The sequence below is a fragment of the Pinus tabuliformis genome, chromosome 6, assembly GCF_031772625.1.
Source record: "Pinus tabuliformis cultivar Carrire ecotype Pingquan chromosome 6, CPIR1, whole genome shotgun sequence".
NCBI classification, from domain to species: domain Eukaryota; kingdom Viridiplantae; phylum Streptophyta; class Pinopsida; order Pinales; family Pinaceae; genus Pinus; species Pinus tabuliformis.
The window spans coordinates 320,653,684-320,671,674 of NC_142292.1; positions in this window are offsets into that span (position 1 = coordinate 320,653,684).

The following is a 17,991-nucleotide window of genomic DNA, read 5'->3' on the forward strand; positions in this document are numbered from 1 at the left end:
AATCTATTTTTAATGAATTAATATGAGAAGAGATCATTTTTGTATAATTAACATAAAGTTAACTAATTTCCCTAAAGTTGCTTATGAATATTGTTTTAAACAAATATGCTACGAAAGTTTAGATATCTATACATTTAAATTTGATTGTAAACTAAATGTTTACAAATTTTATTCTTCAAAATGTTGACTTAAGATATATCAGTCATAATTCAAAAAAGACAAGTTTCACTTTTAAAGAATTTTATAGGTTTTTCATCAAAAGTGAGAATAGCTGGTTTTGTTTTTCAAGTGTAAATAAGAATTAGAAAGAATATGAGTTGAACTTATTTACAAAAATTATGATAAATTTTCTTATCATATAAGTGAAGGGAAGAATTCTCTGCTCATGTGGTGCATTCTCCAGAATAAGATTCCTACAATGGACAACTTACAAAAATGCACCATTCATGGCCCATATTGGTGTGTACTATGAAAACATGATATGGAATAGTTGATCACTTATTCCTATATTGCCCTACCTCTACCTCCATCCGGTCGAATGTTATATCCAAATTCATATTCAGAATTTCTGGCATGGTTCAGAGGTCAAGGAGGCATGGGATCGATGGTGGACAAATGCTCAATCTCATAGGATTCAAAATCTATCTGTAATGATCTTTTGGTGCATCCAACTTTAGAGGAATAAAATTATATTTACAGACACTACTCCTCTATGGTCACTTGCCACAACACACCTCATCACAACTTTTCACAACATATCGAAGGATACCCGAGAACCATCTGCATGTACATCTTTGCTGAAATTATTGATTATGGCATCCCATGGGATTTTTTTGATGGCTTGACACAGCATCATGGTTGTGGAGGAGGCATACTTTTTCATATCACCAACTCCCATTTCTACAAGATTCAGATGGGATTGGGGGGAGGGATGAATAACTTTGTTGAACTTATATCCCTTCATCATTTATTATACTTTGCACTTATTAATGGATGTCGTCGTTTGTAGATTTTTGGTGACTCACAGATCATAATTAAATGGTTTAACCAACAATCTGTTTGTCACACACACACACTCCATCATATTTTGGATGATGCACTGAGACTGAGAACACAATTTGACACTATTTCTTGTCATCACATCTGCAGGGAGCGCAACAAAATTTTTGACTTGCTATCCAAAGATGCCTTACATCAGCTAAGGGGGATCTAGTTGATCAGAGAAAAACAGGACCTGGTGATTTACAATTACTACCACAGGCCTTTAGTAGATGAGCTTTATTGACAAGGCATACAGGCCTTGACTTCTAGGTTTTTTCGGTGCAATTTTGATGTAATTATTTGAATTATAGCATATATTTATGTGTATATATTACTGAACTTATCATATGTAATTATCATAGCAGTCTCTCTTATATGGGATTGACATATGTTTTAGACAGAATAGTACAGATAGTGACTTTGACCATTGATACATCATATGATATCAGCATCTTCAGCATGTAATTTCCAATTATTAATGAAAATTATGATTTTTCCATGGGAAAAAAAGTGAAGGAAAGCGTAGCCTAGTGTTTTTATTTTTGAATAAGATTTTTAGAATAACAATTTAATTAGTAATATTTATTAATTTAATTATGAAATTAATGATAATGATTTAATCTCCATGGAATATTCTAAAATATTCATAGTAATATACACAAATTAAAGATTGAAATCTATTTTCAACTTAATTACTTTCTTTTAATTAATTTATTGCATGCCTTTTATATATATATATATATATATATATATATATAATTTTAATATATTTATTTCAATTTTAATAACTTGGAATGTAAATCTTGATACATATGAATAATTACCAATTATTTAATTTATATAATTACACTAATTTATAAACTAACAAAATAAATACTATAATTTCCATTCTAAATTACAATTTCTTATAAAATATTAATAGATAATAACAAATCTCAAAATTATAAAAATATCAAACGGACTTTAACATTAACATGCTTATTAGCCTGTTAAATGACCAGGAAAAATGCATTCTAAAATGCTTCAAGATTAGACATTCAATGATTATCTATCCCACAATTATGAGTCTTTTCGTTTGTCCTCTTTTCATAGGAAAGCCCATGCTAAAGGAAATCAGAATGAAGTCGATCCATTCCTCCATATTTGATCTTAATGACATTTCCTATAAATATCTTACCAACAACAGAACTGCAGTAAGCATTAGTTTAATTAAAAATAAAAGTTAAAAAAAAAAAATTAAAATCGAACATTCTTGCTCGTAGCCAACAGAAAACATGACAGAGCAACAACATGCATCAGCACTTCCTCAAACTATCATGTCCTATATTTGTAATTAATTTAATATAAAATTTTATAAAAAGTGCAAATGGATGAGAATGGCAGATAACGAAAACCATGGAAAATATGACAACGACGATGTCGTTTTCGTTTTAAAAATTTCTGGTGATGGCTTCGTAGTTTTATCCAAGAACATTGTTCTTATTTTTTTAATAGATTACTTATAAATACACAGTAAAATCCTAGATTTAACAAGAAATAGAAAGCGACTCTGGAGCCATTTTAAGAATATGTTGTGGGTTCCTACACCATCAGTCATGCAGTGATTGGAGTGAAAACCTACTAAAGAGTCTCTCGTCTAAGGCATGTTACCTGAATTCATATAGTCCAAAATTCTGCTATACTAGTCTACAACGTTATATATTGTAGACCGTAGTCTAATGGTAGAATTTACCCATGCGTGTGTTCGTTTATACAATCGTCAACTCGACAACCTTACTTGTGAGGATTACAGACTTGGACGAGAAGAAGCAGAAAGCTTGTGAAGTTTTCCAAATCTACAACCTTATTGTTAAATTCATTTTCATAAGGGATAGGTCGGTAGAGATCTCTGGAGCCTCTGAAACAATATCAGCAGAGAGAAAAAAACTTGTTGCTTTCTTTCTCACAACTAGAAGATCACTAATAAAATAGCTTATTGGCAATAATGCTGGTAAACTTTCAGAACAAATTTACAAATTTAAGAAGTGATCTACAAGGTGTGTTGGGTATTTTTCAATGGGAAAATACCAAAAACCATAACAAACAAACAGCACAACGAAACTATTAAAAACAAATATACTCATAACAGAGTATTACACAGCCATAAAAATATTTCTATTAATTAAAATATAAACCCTGAAACAACATTCATCCTCTTTGCTGAGAGGGATTCACCAAAATTACTTTCACCCATCAAAAAAACAAGACTCTCTTTTCTCTCCACCTGAGATTTCACTATGCTGGGTTTACTGCTGTAAAACCCCCATTTACATTTACTGATGTAAAACTCTTTTTACAAGCTGCTGTAAAACAAAATTTACACATACTTACAAAAACCGCTCCACCATTTTCTTTATGCACTGCTGTGCAAAACCACACATGGTTTTTGCTACTCCTCTGTTTTACTATGTCTCACAAAACATTACAACCTGTTCCATGTAATTTCTTCGCACTGCTGTGCATTTGTTTTTCTCCTTGCAAGATCAACAGAGATCTACGCATAAAAACATTCACATTCGCTTATGCACTTCTGTGCATCACCATAGTTTTCTTGCAAGTTTTTCACTGCAGCAAAAAACTATTTTTTTACGCACTCTCATATACGTTTCTCTTTTCACCATGCACTCTATGCATTTTACAATTTTCCATTTTTTTAACATATGCTGCCCCCATCTATTCCTTTTACAATGGTCCACGTATAACAACCCCGGAGCACCCTTTTTTTCGTTCCATGTGTTTATATAAAAATAATGGTCAACGCTCCTTTTAAAAGTATGACACATATAGTGTATGTGCCCATACCGCCGTGCATATAAAAGAACATTAAAATTAAATGTTCTACCACCCATTTACGACCTCAATAAATTCAATTTAATTCCTTTTCTGCGGTGGTCAACAGGAAAACCAAACACGCCACGCAAACCATTGAATTGACGCAGGCCCGTGCACCTTCAAGAGATCGGCGGCTGACAACACGCAACCAGATCGGACGATGGAGATTGATATCGGAAGGCCTTACCTGTCTGAGCTTTACCTCCCGATATGTCAGAGATGCTAACGTCAGGTGAGAGCCACGTGCCTGCACCAAAACGCATCGGAGGCCAATATACGGAAACAACTTTTCATGGGAAGGCGGTGCGATGTGCTCTGGACGGTTTTGTGGTTTTCAATCTGGCGGTTTTGGAGAGCGCAATACGGCTGCGTTGAAATTACATTTTCAACATTCCCCTTTAATTTCAATTGTTGGGCGTTCAAACATACCCAAACACTTCCTCACATCGAGGGATTCACCAACACTGCTGTTACAAAGACATCTTCCTCACATAGAGGGATTCACTAACTGCTTCTGATGCAGTTCACAAACAAACAAAGTTGTCTTCCTCTTAATAGAGGGATTAACCTGAAACTGTGCTTAAGAGCACCTTCCTCATGACAGAGGGATTCACCATAACAATGTGCTGAAGAGCACCTTCCTCTTGACAGAGGGATTCACCTGTGACTATGCTGAAAAGCATCATCCTCTTGATAGAGGGATTTACCATGACACTGTGCTGAAAAGCACCTTCCTCTTTAATAGAGGGTTTCACCAAATGACTGTGCTGAAAAGCACCTTCCTCATTAACAGAGGGATTACAAACAGACACTGCTTTACATGCAGTTTCAAAACAAACAATCATTGCACTGTTGTGTGTGCAAACTCATTACAATGTTCTCTTATGCTGATGCATATTCTCTGCTGCACTGTTGTGCCATCTTCTTTACTGCGTCTACCCCACACTGCTGTGTCTACACTTGCTGTTGTGTTGCTGCACTTCACTTACATTTCTTTGCAAACTCTGCATTGCTGTGCATTCTTCAAAGACATAATACTCTGTCTTTTCTGGAACAATTACTCTGTCCCACCTTACAAATTTACACTGTTGTGTGTAAACATTTCTTACACTCACTGTTGTTGCATATATTGCATATTAATTCAATGAACAACAAATTCATTACATTTACCTTTACTGCTGTAAGGAAAATTTCTTTTGCATGTACTGCTGTTCAAAACTTCTTGCTGTTGCATTTTTCACATTTGCATTGCTGTGTGCTTCTCCTTCTTGCCATCATGCTGCTATCCATAACTTCTTGCTGCTGCATTGCCTCTGCAATTTGCACTGTCGCTGCCTTTTGTTTCATCATACAGCTGTGTGCCCATACTCTTGGCACTTCATTCTCCACAAAATAACACAGGCTGCTGCCTTTTCTTATGCACCCTTGCTTCACACAATCTTAGTCTTCATTTTTTTTACACCATGCACTACTGTGCAATTCCTTTGGCTTTCTGCTGCCACAAATTATCATTCACCCATGTGCATTAAAAATCTGTTGTCCCTGTTTTTCTTTATGCATTTCTTTGCATGCTGCATTGCATAAAAAAAACATTACATTTTTTTTACTGCTGTGTGAAAGAATTTCATTGCATTCTCAGCCACTTGGCATTTACGTTCTGCTGCGTTTTGCCTTCTTCTCATTTTCTTCTCACTGCTTTGCATTTTCATTCCCAGTATGAAACATTTCATCTGCTGTGCATTACACTCATTCTGCTGTGAGTATATTCTCTCACATTACATAGAAGGAAACTACCTTCCATTGCCATGCAAAAATTCAAAACTGCTGTTCATTCTAATCCATGTGCTCAAAAAAATTTCCAAACTGCTGTCTTATGTTCTATCTTCCCACTGCTGTGAGGGTTTCCATGCTTTGCATTTTTCTCTTATCTCGCTGCTGCTCTTTACATTTCAGCGCTGCCATCTTTTCTTCTTTATGCATTTCTATGCATATTGCATAAACACAGAGCAAAAACATTGCTGATTTCATCACTGCTGCATATTACCTTTTAGAGGGTTTAACAAAGATTTCATTTGCAACTGCTGCGCTGCAATACATCCTCCATCAACAAATGACTGTTAAACAAAAATTACAAGCTCCCCTTTAATGTATGCTTGTCTTCTTTTGGCAGACTCTTCTCAAAATAAATTTAGATCCACTAGGGAGTTCAAGGGGTTTTCAGATTGTATTACCTTCCTTCTCCATACTTGTGTAACTTTCTTCTTTTGCATGGGACTAGCTTGTGTAAGAGCCCATGTCAAGTTACATTCACGTGCCATATGCCCAATGTTATGACACTTGAAGCATTCAACTTCATTCATGAATAAGAATTCATGATTTCTTCTTGTGAAATTATTTCTTGGAGATTGTCGGGGACCACAACATCTATCTCCATGAAATGCTCTACAGTCTTTTGCCATATGACCAAAGTTTGAACAAGCATAACAATAACTGTAAAATGAACTTTGGTACCTGGGAGAAAGAGGTTTTCTTGATTCACTTCTGAAGCCTTGCTGCCTTGAGATCCTTTGTTGATCACCATTGCCTCTTGCCTCTTTGACATCAGCTACATTTATTCTTGGAGCTGGTTTTCTGCTTGGAGCAGGATCTCTTCTATTGCAGCCTTCATTTTTCTCCTTGCCTTTGCTGGAACTAGGAGCATCACCATCTCTTTCTGGCTTCTTCACATCTCCTTTGCTTAAAGCATCCTCATCCTTGTTTGAGGGTTCACCTACATACCCAAGTCCTGATTTATGAAATGGAGATCTGTGATAGCTGAGCATGTCATCCAAAGCTTGAGAGCTCTTCATGATCTTGTTCATCCCTTCAACCTTCTTCCTGAGGAGGACAATCTCTTCTTCTAACTGTTCACATTCATTATTTTTCTTTGCTAGTTTTCCCTCAGTTTCTTCCTTGCTACGAGTAGCTTCAACTGCTACTACTTTGAAGGAGATAATATCAGACTTCATTTTGGAGATTTCTGCTTGACTGCTCTCCATTTTCTTTTCAGCTCCTTGTGCCTGCTTCCTGGCTTCTTGTAGTTCTGACTTAAGGGAGGAGACCTCTACCTTGTACTGTCCAATCTCTTCCACAAGCTTATTCACTTTCTTGTGTCTTTGTTCAAGTTGACTTGTCAAGACATCTGCCTGCTTCTTTGCTTCATTCAACTGATTTGTCATGGATATGACTTCTTCATGATGTTTCCTCTTGCATTGGTCAAGCTCCTTCTTAAGCTTGGCAAGCTCTTCATCCCTTTCCTTTACTTGAAGCTTGATGAGGTCAAGCTTTTCATTCTCAGCTTCTATGATGGGTTCATGACTTTCTTCTTGACTCATTTTCATGGTCAGTGCTCCCTTTGCATGAAGGTCATGCAGTCTGTCCCATATATCCTTTGCTGATGAGTATTTTCCTAGATTCCTCTTCACAGAATCAGGGAGTCCATCCAAGATTAGTTTTGTTGCTTGTGCATCATACTCCATGGATTCTTTATCCATCTTGCTGTCATCAATCACTGACTCCCAGACTTCAATCCCCTCAGACATTAGGAAAGCCCTCATCATTATTTCCCATACATCAAAGTTTCCATCAAACTTTGGGGTTTCAAATAAAATGTATTCTAATGGATTGCCCTCTAGTTTAGTAGAAGGGGGAGACACATTTTTAACAACCCTGAAGGCTTTCTTCTTAGACCTTGCCATTCTTATCTAGGCTTTAAATACTTGACTGTGTTTTTTTAATCACTAACTGTTTCTATAACAGTAACACAAAGGAAAGCTTGAGGAATACCTTAATCCTTTTGGCTGTGGCTTCACACTGCTGGAGAACCTTCACTGCTGCAACAAGAGTCCTTCCTTCAGCATCTTTGAGCCTTCAAAGAGCCTGGACTAGCTCTGATACCACTGTTGGGTATTTTTCAATGGGAAAATACCAAAAACCATAACAAACAAACACAAACCAGGACCTTTGCACAACGAAACTATTAAAAACAAATATACTCATAATAGAGTATTACACAGCCATAAAAATATTTCTATTAATTAAAATATAAAGCCTGAAACAACATTCATCCTCTTTGCTGAGAGGGATTCACCAAAATTACTTTCACCCATCAAAAAAACAAGACTCTGTCTTTTCTCTCCACCTGAGATTTCACTATGCTGGGTTTACTGCTGTAAAACCCCCATTTACATTTACTGATGTAAAACTCCTTTTACAGGCTGCTGTAAAACAAAATTTACACAGACTTACAAAAAACGCTCCACCATTTTCTTTATGCACTGCTGTGCAAAACCACACATGGTTTTTGCTACTCCTCTGTTTTACTATGTCTCACAAAACATTACAACCTGTTCCATGTAATTTCTTCGCACTGCTGTGCATTTGTTTTTCTCCTTGCAAGATCAACAGAGATCTACGCATAAAAACATTCACATTCACTTATGCACTTCTGTGCATCACCATAGTTTTCTTGCAAGTTTTTCACTGCAGCAAAAAACTAATTTTTACGCACTCTCATATACATTCCTCTTTTCACCATGCACTCTATACATTTTACAATTTTCCATTTTTTTTAACATATGCTGCCCCATCTATTCCTTTTACAATGGTCCACGTATAACAACCCCGGAGCACCCTTTTTTTCGTTCCATGTGTTTATATAAAAAAATAATGGTCAACGCTCCTTTTAAAAATATGACACATATAGTGTATGTGCCCATACCGCCGTGCATATAAAAGAACATTAAAATTAAATGTTCTACCACCCATTTACGACCTCAATAAATTCAATTTAATTCCTTTTCTGCGGTGGTCAACAGGAAAACCAAGCACGCCACGCAAACCATTGAATTGACGCAGGCCCGTGCACCTTCAAGAATCGACGGCTGACAACACGCAAGGAGATCGGACGGCGGAGGTTGATATCGGAAGGCCTTACCTGTCTGAGCTTTACCTCCCGATATGTCAGAGATGCTAACGTCAGGTGAGAGCCACGTGCCTGCACCAAAACGCATCGGAGGCCAATATACGGAAACAACTTTTCATGGGAAGGCGGTGCGATGTGCTCTGGACGGTTTTGTGGTTTTCAATCTGGCGGTTTTGGAGAGCGCAGTACGGCTGCGTTGAAATTACATTTTCAACAAGGTGATGGACAATTTTATTACCTTACTGCGCGTCCTTTCCATGGCGACCAATTAGCACAACGCTCGCCCTCAGATTAATAGGCTGGACATTTGTCTACCATATGACATATAAAAGTACATTTTGTGAGCGGACATCGTGCCAAGATTGTTCTTCTGAATTAATTTTAAAAGTACATTATCGTTGGAACATTACTTATATTACTGTGTAATTTTGTGAATTTCACATAGCGATATTACAAAATCAATCCAATGTAACATTGTTATAAATATTGTTGTAAGATGTGTTCCAATGATATATTACATTGTATTTTATTCAATGTCCCCTCTCAACATTATAAAATTAGGGTTTATTAATCTTTTGGATTTATTAATTCGTTGGGTTTATAATCCCTAGGATTTATTATATTAATCTTTTGGGTTTATAATCCGATACTAATTGTTGCAATGATACATTACATTGCAGTTTATTCAATGTGGCCTCTCAACATTACAAAATTAGGGTTTATTAATCCCTTGGATTTATTAATTCTTTGGGTTTATAATATTAATCCCTTGGGTTTATAATCCCTAAGGTTTATTATATTAATCCATTGGGTTTATAATATTAATCCCTTGGGTTGATACTAACATTAAGGTTTAATGTTGTGACATATGAATGGTGCATAAATCTATGGAATGTCGCATTGTGATAAGAAATATGACAATCATGTTGGAACCTTACATTACATTGCAATTTTTTCAACATCACATTGCAACATTACAACAAGGCTGTGTATTGTGACATTTGTATGGTACAAAACTCAATCCAATATCTCATTGTGATAATCATTGTCGCAATATGAAAATTAACCTGATACTTATTGTCTCAATGTTACATCACATTGCAATTTATTTAATATCGCCTCTCAACATTACAAAATTAGGGTTTATTACTCCCTTGGGTTTATAATATTAATCCCTTGGGCTTTTAATCAATAGGGAACTTTATAATATTAATCCTTTGGGTTTACTAATCCGTTCGGTTTATAATAACATTAGGATTTAATGTTGTGACATTTGAATGGTGCAAAAATATATCTGATGTTGCATTGTGACAAACATTGTCGTAATGTGATACTTAATATCACAATCATTGTTCGAATCTTACATTACATTGTAATTTTTCAACGTCACATTATGACACTACTAAAGGGATTTGTATTGTGACATTAGCATTGTTCAAAAATCAATCCAACATTGCATTGTGACAAACATTGTCACAAGATGACAATTAATCTAATACTCATTGTCACAATGTTATATCACATTACATTTATTCAATGTTGCCTCTCAAAATCACAAAATTAGGGTTAATTAATCCCTTGGGTTAATAATATTAATATATTGGTATTTTATTCCTAAGGTTTATAGTATTCATCCCTTGGGTTTATAATAACATTAGGGTTTAATGTTATGATGTTTGAATTGTGCAAAAATCTATCTAAATTCGCATTGTGACTAACATTGTTACAATGTAACAAGAAATATGACAACCATTGTTGGAATGTTACATTGCATTGTAATTTTTTGAACATCACATTGCAACACTACAATAAGGCTTCGTATTGTGAAGTTCGCATGTTACAAAAATCAATCCAATGTCACATTGTTACAAACACTGTCGCAAGATGACAATTAATCTAATAAAAAAATGTTGCAATAATACATTACATTGCAGTTTACTCAATGTCACCTCCCAACATTACAAAATTAAGGTTTAGTAACCTCTTGGCTTTATTAATTCCTTGGGTTTATAATATTAATCACTTAGGTTCATAATCCCTAGGTTTTATTATATTAATCCCTTATGTTTATAATGTTAATCCCTTGGGTTTATAATCATGTTAGGGCTTAATATTGTGACATTTGAATGGTGCAGAGATCTATCCAATGTCTCATGGTGACAAACATTGTCACAATGTGGTAAGCAGTATGAAAATCATGTTTCAACCTTACATTACATTGCAATTTTTTCAATTTGACATTGTGACACTACAAAATTGGATGGTACAAAAATTAATCCAACATTACATTGTGAAAAAAATTGTCACAAGATGACAATTAATCTAATACTCATTTTCACAGTGTTACATTACATTGCAATTTATTCAATGTCACCTATCAAAATTTTAAAATTAGGGTTTATTAATCCCTTGGATTTATTAATTCCTTGGGTTTATAATATTAATCCCTAGGGTTTATAATACTAATCCCTTGGTTTTATAATAACATTACGGTTTAATGTTGTGGAATTTGAATGGTGCAGAAATGTATCCAACATTGCATTGCGACAAACATTGTCACAATGTGACAAGCAATATGAAAATCATTGTTGGAACCTTACATTACATTGCAAGTTTTCAATGTTGCATTGCAACACTACAAAAGGGCTTCATATTGTGATGTTTTCATGGTACAAAAATCAATCCAATGTCACATGTGACAAACATTGTTGCAAGTTGACAATTAAGATGATACTCATTATCACAATGTTATATTAAATTGCAATTTATTCAATGTCGCCTCTCAAAATTACAAAATTATGGTTTAGTAATCCTTTTGGTCTATTAATTCCATGGGTTTATAAAATTATTCCCTTAGGTTTATAATTCCTATGGTTAATAATATTAATCCCTTGGGTTTTTATTCCCTGGGGTTTATATTATTAATCCTTGAGGTTTATAATAACATTATGGTTTAATGTTGTGATGTTTGAATGACACATAAATCTATCCAATGTCACATTGTGACTAACAATGTCATAATGTGACAAGAAATATGACAATCATTATTGGAACCTTACATTACATTGCAATTTTCTCAATGTCACATTGCGACATTATAATAGGGCTTCGTATTGTGCATTTGCATGGTACTGTTGTACTATTCAACAAACCCCCCCCCAACCCCCCCTTTGTTAACATAATAGCTAACATTCTATTAATAAATGGGGACCCTTAAAAAAATCCTTCCAAAAACTAAATTTAGCATTTAGGCATTTTCTTCTTATTTTTGGAATAAAGCAAGATATCAAGATGAAACCCTTTGAAAAACTAGAAAATGCTTTCCTTTTTGCATATGACATGATCAAGAGTGTTAAAAGCCCTGTTAGTGACCAAAAATCACAAAAAGCGATCAAAAGGGATTACTGCGCTTAACCTCAAAACTGTTAGGTTTTTTCATTTGCACTAAGTCCTAAGGAATTTCTTATTAAAGTAAGGCCCGCATCGCAAATCACCACTTACAAAGGGTGCACCCTCACAAAGTATCGCATCACATTGGAAACCCTTAGGAAAGGTCTGAAACCTTACCAACCATGCGATATTGTGAAATGCGATGGAAGCCTAGACCCACTTACCAACTATGTTATAAAAAACACTCAAGTCTGCTGCACAACTAAGAGGGCTTTACAAAGAAAATCCTATAAAATAAGTTATTCTTTGAAAAATAATAAAGAATGTCTCACATTTCGCATCTCGCAGAAACCAAAGGAATTTTAAAAAAAGCGCACACACGAAATGTGATAATGTGATTTGTGATATCGCATCGCAATCGCAAAATCAACATTTTCACAGTTAAAAAGCTTGCCACCCTAAAAAAGCTTCTTTCATGACTTCTGATGCAAACCATGCATGAACAATAAAGCTAGGGATAAGTAACCATTAGTGGGAATTTAGTAAGGGTTAATGGAATTTACATTTGAAAAGCAGTTCGACATGATACGATATCTTATCACTTGCATTTAATAAAAACTCCTTTCTTGTCACCTTTTCAAACTTATCTATATCATTCATTCTTATGTTCATTATTACTTGTGTCTATCCAATAGCTTCTGCTTTTCTCCATTTTCAGGAACAATCCACTGCAAGAGTTGTTGGGAGCAATGGCAAAGAGGGGAAAGGTAGCTGCATCTGAAAAATAAAAAATGATCCCTCTATTCTCGAATACTACATGCAGCAGAGACGGAGGAACCTCAACATGGGAGGCCATGTATGATTTATTAGAAGAGTAGAAACCAAGACCTCTGGTAACAAAAGCCATAGTCGATGGTGATGTTTCCTTTGACGCCTCTAAAAAATCATGCTCGTTTCTACACCACATAGTTGCAAGACCAAAGATAATTCCATATACATATATGGTTAAGTGGATAATTGACCAGGTGGACATTTTAGACAGAGAATTCAAGAATAGCAGGAAGGAGGTTATGTTTATCTTTTTCACGAGACAACCTGTGGCTTATGTACAATCTACGAGAGCCAGAGAATCTCTACAATAAACAGTTCCTCAAGAAATTTTCTAAGGAGAATGAAGACCCAACAGACATCATGCGGACCTGAACACAAAACAAAGGCAAGATCAAAAAGGATAAGACGAGTATGTATTCTACATCATATATCTCTCTCCCTGATAGTTTTGTAGTAGCCATGCTATGTAGAAAATTCAGCAAGCCCGATAGTAGCAAATTTTCTGCAAAATGGCTGCCATTAATAGATGCAGCCGTAAACGCAACAATAATAAATTGGGCCCAAATTTTATTATATAATTTGGTGAAAGCTATTATGGGGTATATGAGAAAGAGATTATCTCTTCAAGGGTTTATCCTCCATTTTTCATGAGTGCCCATATAATGGAAGAAATCCATTTTGGCTCCAAATTTATTATCATGGGATGGAAGTGGACTGTGCAAGACCCGCTTCCTATCCATTTATAACATAAGAGTATGTGGGAATCTTAGTTTTATCGCCACTTTTATAAAATTGTCAAGGAGTTATGTTTCTTATCCATAAACAAGTCTACAATAGAAATGCCCCAAGATTTTCTAGAGAAGCTAAAGTAAATATCCTACATGTAGCCAGATGGTTTGTGGAGGATACATTTACATATATCAGAGTATTTGGGAGAATTACTTCACCGCATGTCCTCCCATACAATGTCCCCGACAAGTTAATGGCCAGGGATATAGCCTACCAAACAACAGGGGAAGGTGGGTTGAGGAAAGGATTGAAGGAATGGAAAAAGGCCATTTGGCCTACATTTCTATTGCAATGTGGTGCATTTTCACTACACGATTTTGGACATGCATGTAAAGAAGAAAAGATTATGAAATCTCTGAAATCGAATACATTCCCAGGAAGAGAGTATGACCCAAATGGAACCTCCAAAGACTTCCCTACTATGGTGAAAGTGAAACCATTCACCCATGAGGAAGATGCCTTCGATGAGCTCTTCCTAAAAATGGAGACATTTTCAGAAGTGACGCATATGATGTCACTAATTTCTTCCCCAGATGATCTTAAAGCCTTTCGTGAATATAGGGAGAGGAGATTATTAAAGGTCCCATTGGACCCGCTATAGATTGAATCAATAAGGGAGCCAACTCCCAGTGTAAGCTTAGAGGAAAGCTCCAGAGGAAATTCCAAAGAAGATTCTGAAGCAGAGTCCCACGATAAGTGTACTCGAGAGTTAGATCACTCAAAGCAAAAATCTCAAACGAGGGGCAATAAAAAAAAAGAGTCTGAAAGGGACACAGCTGGAACTACAGATAAAGCAGTCGAGAAAACCTCGGCAAAGAAGAAGGTTGAAATTCACTCTACTTGCACTCAGCAAAAAAAACCTGCAGTTGTTTATTTAGAAAACAAATGGGAGCATTTTAATAAGATGGCATTTGAACAAATGCAAATACAACATCAAACCAACCTAGCAGAAAAATATGCGTGGATTCAAGCTATGAAAGATAAGTATGAAGAAAATCCACAAATCGATCGATTTGTAAAAGAAGCACTCAGCCTTAACTCCCAACTAATGCAACAAAAGGAAGTTCTATGCCAGAAAATCTCACAAATAAGTCCTTATTGTGAGAACAATCATAAGCTAGAAATCCAAGTCATCGACATCAAGCTTGAGTATGATGAAATCCATTAAAGGATTTTTGACTTTATCACCTGGCAAGAATCAGAAGATGGGAGGAAGGCTGATTTTCCAAAACTGGAGGAACCGCATAAGGGAATTCAGTTTGAAGACTAGGATTTTCGGCTCAAGAAAGCAAAAAGAGCAACGACAGTCACGGTAGTATCAAAAAATAGCATCATTGAAGCCACTAACTAAAATACACATGGTGTCAACCTGGTTGTAGAATGTATACCAGGATTTCTTCCAAATGTCAAACAAATAAAGCAACATGGAAATAGGTGGTAAAGGAAAGGGAGGAGGTGATCGGACAAATGAGAAAGCTGAACTGGGAAGCATACTGGCAATACTTAGGCAGACCATACAGCCAGTGGATGCCCTTGTGATGCTTAACCACCTCCACACAAAAAATGGTGCCAGCACTGACGAACGCTATATTTACTGGATAGCTTAAATTTGTGATTGGCCAACTGACACGACTCAAAACAATGATAGATATCTATGATCTTAAGGATCAAATGCAAAGGAGTTAGTCACTTTGTTTTATTTCTATTTTAGTTTTATTTAGCATAATATGAGGAAGGTTGTTTAAACCTCCTCAACTATTTTTTGTAATAATCTATTTTAGGACCTATAGTTTAGTATTTAAACCCCTCTCATGCATTTAGAGAGGGGCCCATAAATTTTATCAGAAACATTCTTCAAAACATGCACTTCTCCACCTTTGAGGAGCTTCTGATGGAATGAATAGAACAAGATCTATTTTATTTTTAATATCTGGCATGCTCTACTAAAATTGCACTTTTGTACTCTTAGATGATGTTGGATTGATTGGAATTAGGTCGATATTGCTGAAACGCGTGAGAAAAACTTATCATATATGGTACTTTTATCTTTTGATTCTCTTTTATTTATGTATCTGGAAATAACTTTCATTCAAATTGTTTTATGTATGAAAGTTTGAATTTTGGTTAGCATTATTGCACTTTTGTATGGTGTTGGCTTTAAATTTATGCTTAATATATCAACGATTCCATATGTGATATATCTTTGACAATCGTTTCGGCTAACTATTTATCCAAAACGATTATTGTTAAATTATTTCACTTCTTATTGTAGTTGAATGATCTTTATTACCAATTACTATAGGACATTACTGTAGATCACACACTTTACTTTATTCTCAGGCAGAGTTATAATTTAATAGTGTTCAAACTAGGATATATGCATGTGTTTAATACTTTAGATTAGATCACACTTAGCTTAACCATTCCCCCATTACATCATATATCACCCCATCAACACTATCAAAATCTCTTTTGGGAAACTCGTCTTATTATCCCTAGTCGAAGCCACTACACCAAACGGAAAATGATCTGCTAACCAAGGTCTAGACCAGGTGGTTTTCCCCCATGTTGTAGCAACGATTATTGTGGTTTCAACATTTTGGTGCTAGAAGGAGGGCCTAACTATGAATGGAAAGTAAATTCAACCTAATAGGCCATTCTAAGAGTAAAACTCCCTCACCCTCACCTCCAACTTCTCGATTGCATTCCAAATCTCTGAATCTTAAGTGAGAAGTTGTAAAGAAACCCTTAGAATCCACTACTGAAACTCCAAAGAAGCCAGATCATTCTTCTTATATAGAAACCCCTAAAGTCCAATCTTTGATTCATATGTTATAGGGGATTTTGATATCTCAAGAAGAATTCAAGTTATCCCAAGATAGTGTTACTTCTCAGTTTCCCTCATCTCAAAGGTTAGCTAGAGCATAGAGTGAAAAGATTGGGATACCCCAATTCAAATTCTCTCTACCAAACCATAAGAGAGCTAAGAAGGCATCATCTGAATCCCATAGTAATGTTCTCTCATCATCACCTCAATCATCCTCATTCACTCCATCCATTGCATCACAAGATCAATCACCCACCTCACAACTCCAAATCGTGATTTACACAGGTACTGGAGCACAAGCCTCCTCTACCGAATCACCTTCAACCATTGGAACATATTCCTATATGCAGATACCAACGATGCCTCAAAACCCTCCAAGGCCATGGACAAATCTAGGAGATGTACAGATGATAGGGACTTTACATCAATTGCTAGCTCATCCTGAAAAGTGGCTACCAAAGTTTAATTGTGATAATGGCCTACCATATGAGAAACACAAACAATTTTATGTTGTTCATTAACCTAAATGAAGTAGTAGAAGAAGATGCAATTATAAGGTTATTTCCTTATACCTTACAAGGATCAGTAGCATCATGGTACTTTTCATTACCATCAGGTTCCATTAATAGTTGGGATGCCTTTCAAGAGAAGTTCCTAACAAAATTTGGAGATGACAGATCCACGACTACCCTTCTCAATTATCTCTCCAATTTGAAAGCCAAACTTAAAGAGCTGATCAAAGACTTCAATTCTCATTTCAACAAGTTATTGTATAAAATACCAATGACATCCAAGCCAAATTATGAAGTTGAATACGAATGGTACATTTCTACTGTCCCTTCAAACACAAATATTTTCATCGATAGAGCTGCCAAACCAACTTTGGAAGAAAACATGAAAGAAGCAATAGCTGTAGAAAAATGAATTCTAGCCTTAGATTATAAAAATTCTTTAGAAGAATGAGAATCCAAGAAAGTGACTTTTAGGGATGAATCCAAGAAAAAAACACTTAAAGAACCTTTTGATCTTGAAGGTTTACAAAAATTCCTCGAAACCATGTCTAATGAAATGGTTGAGATCAAGAAACAAGTAGTAGAGACTTCCTCAGAGAAATATTTCAAACCATATAAAAGGAATCCCTCCACTGATCCCAAGCCTCCAAGAACTATATCAAATGTTGCATCAGATGTGGAGGACGATGAAGTCTCAACAACTGAAGAAAAAACATATGATGAATAAGTGGTTGAATTACAAGGAATGTGGGATTTTATCCTTCCCA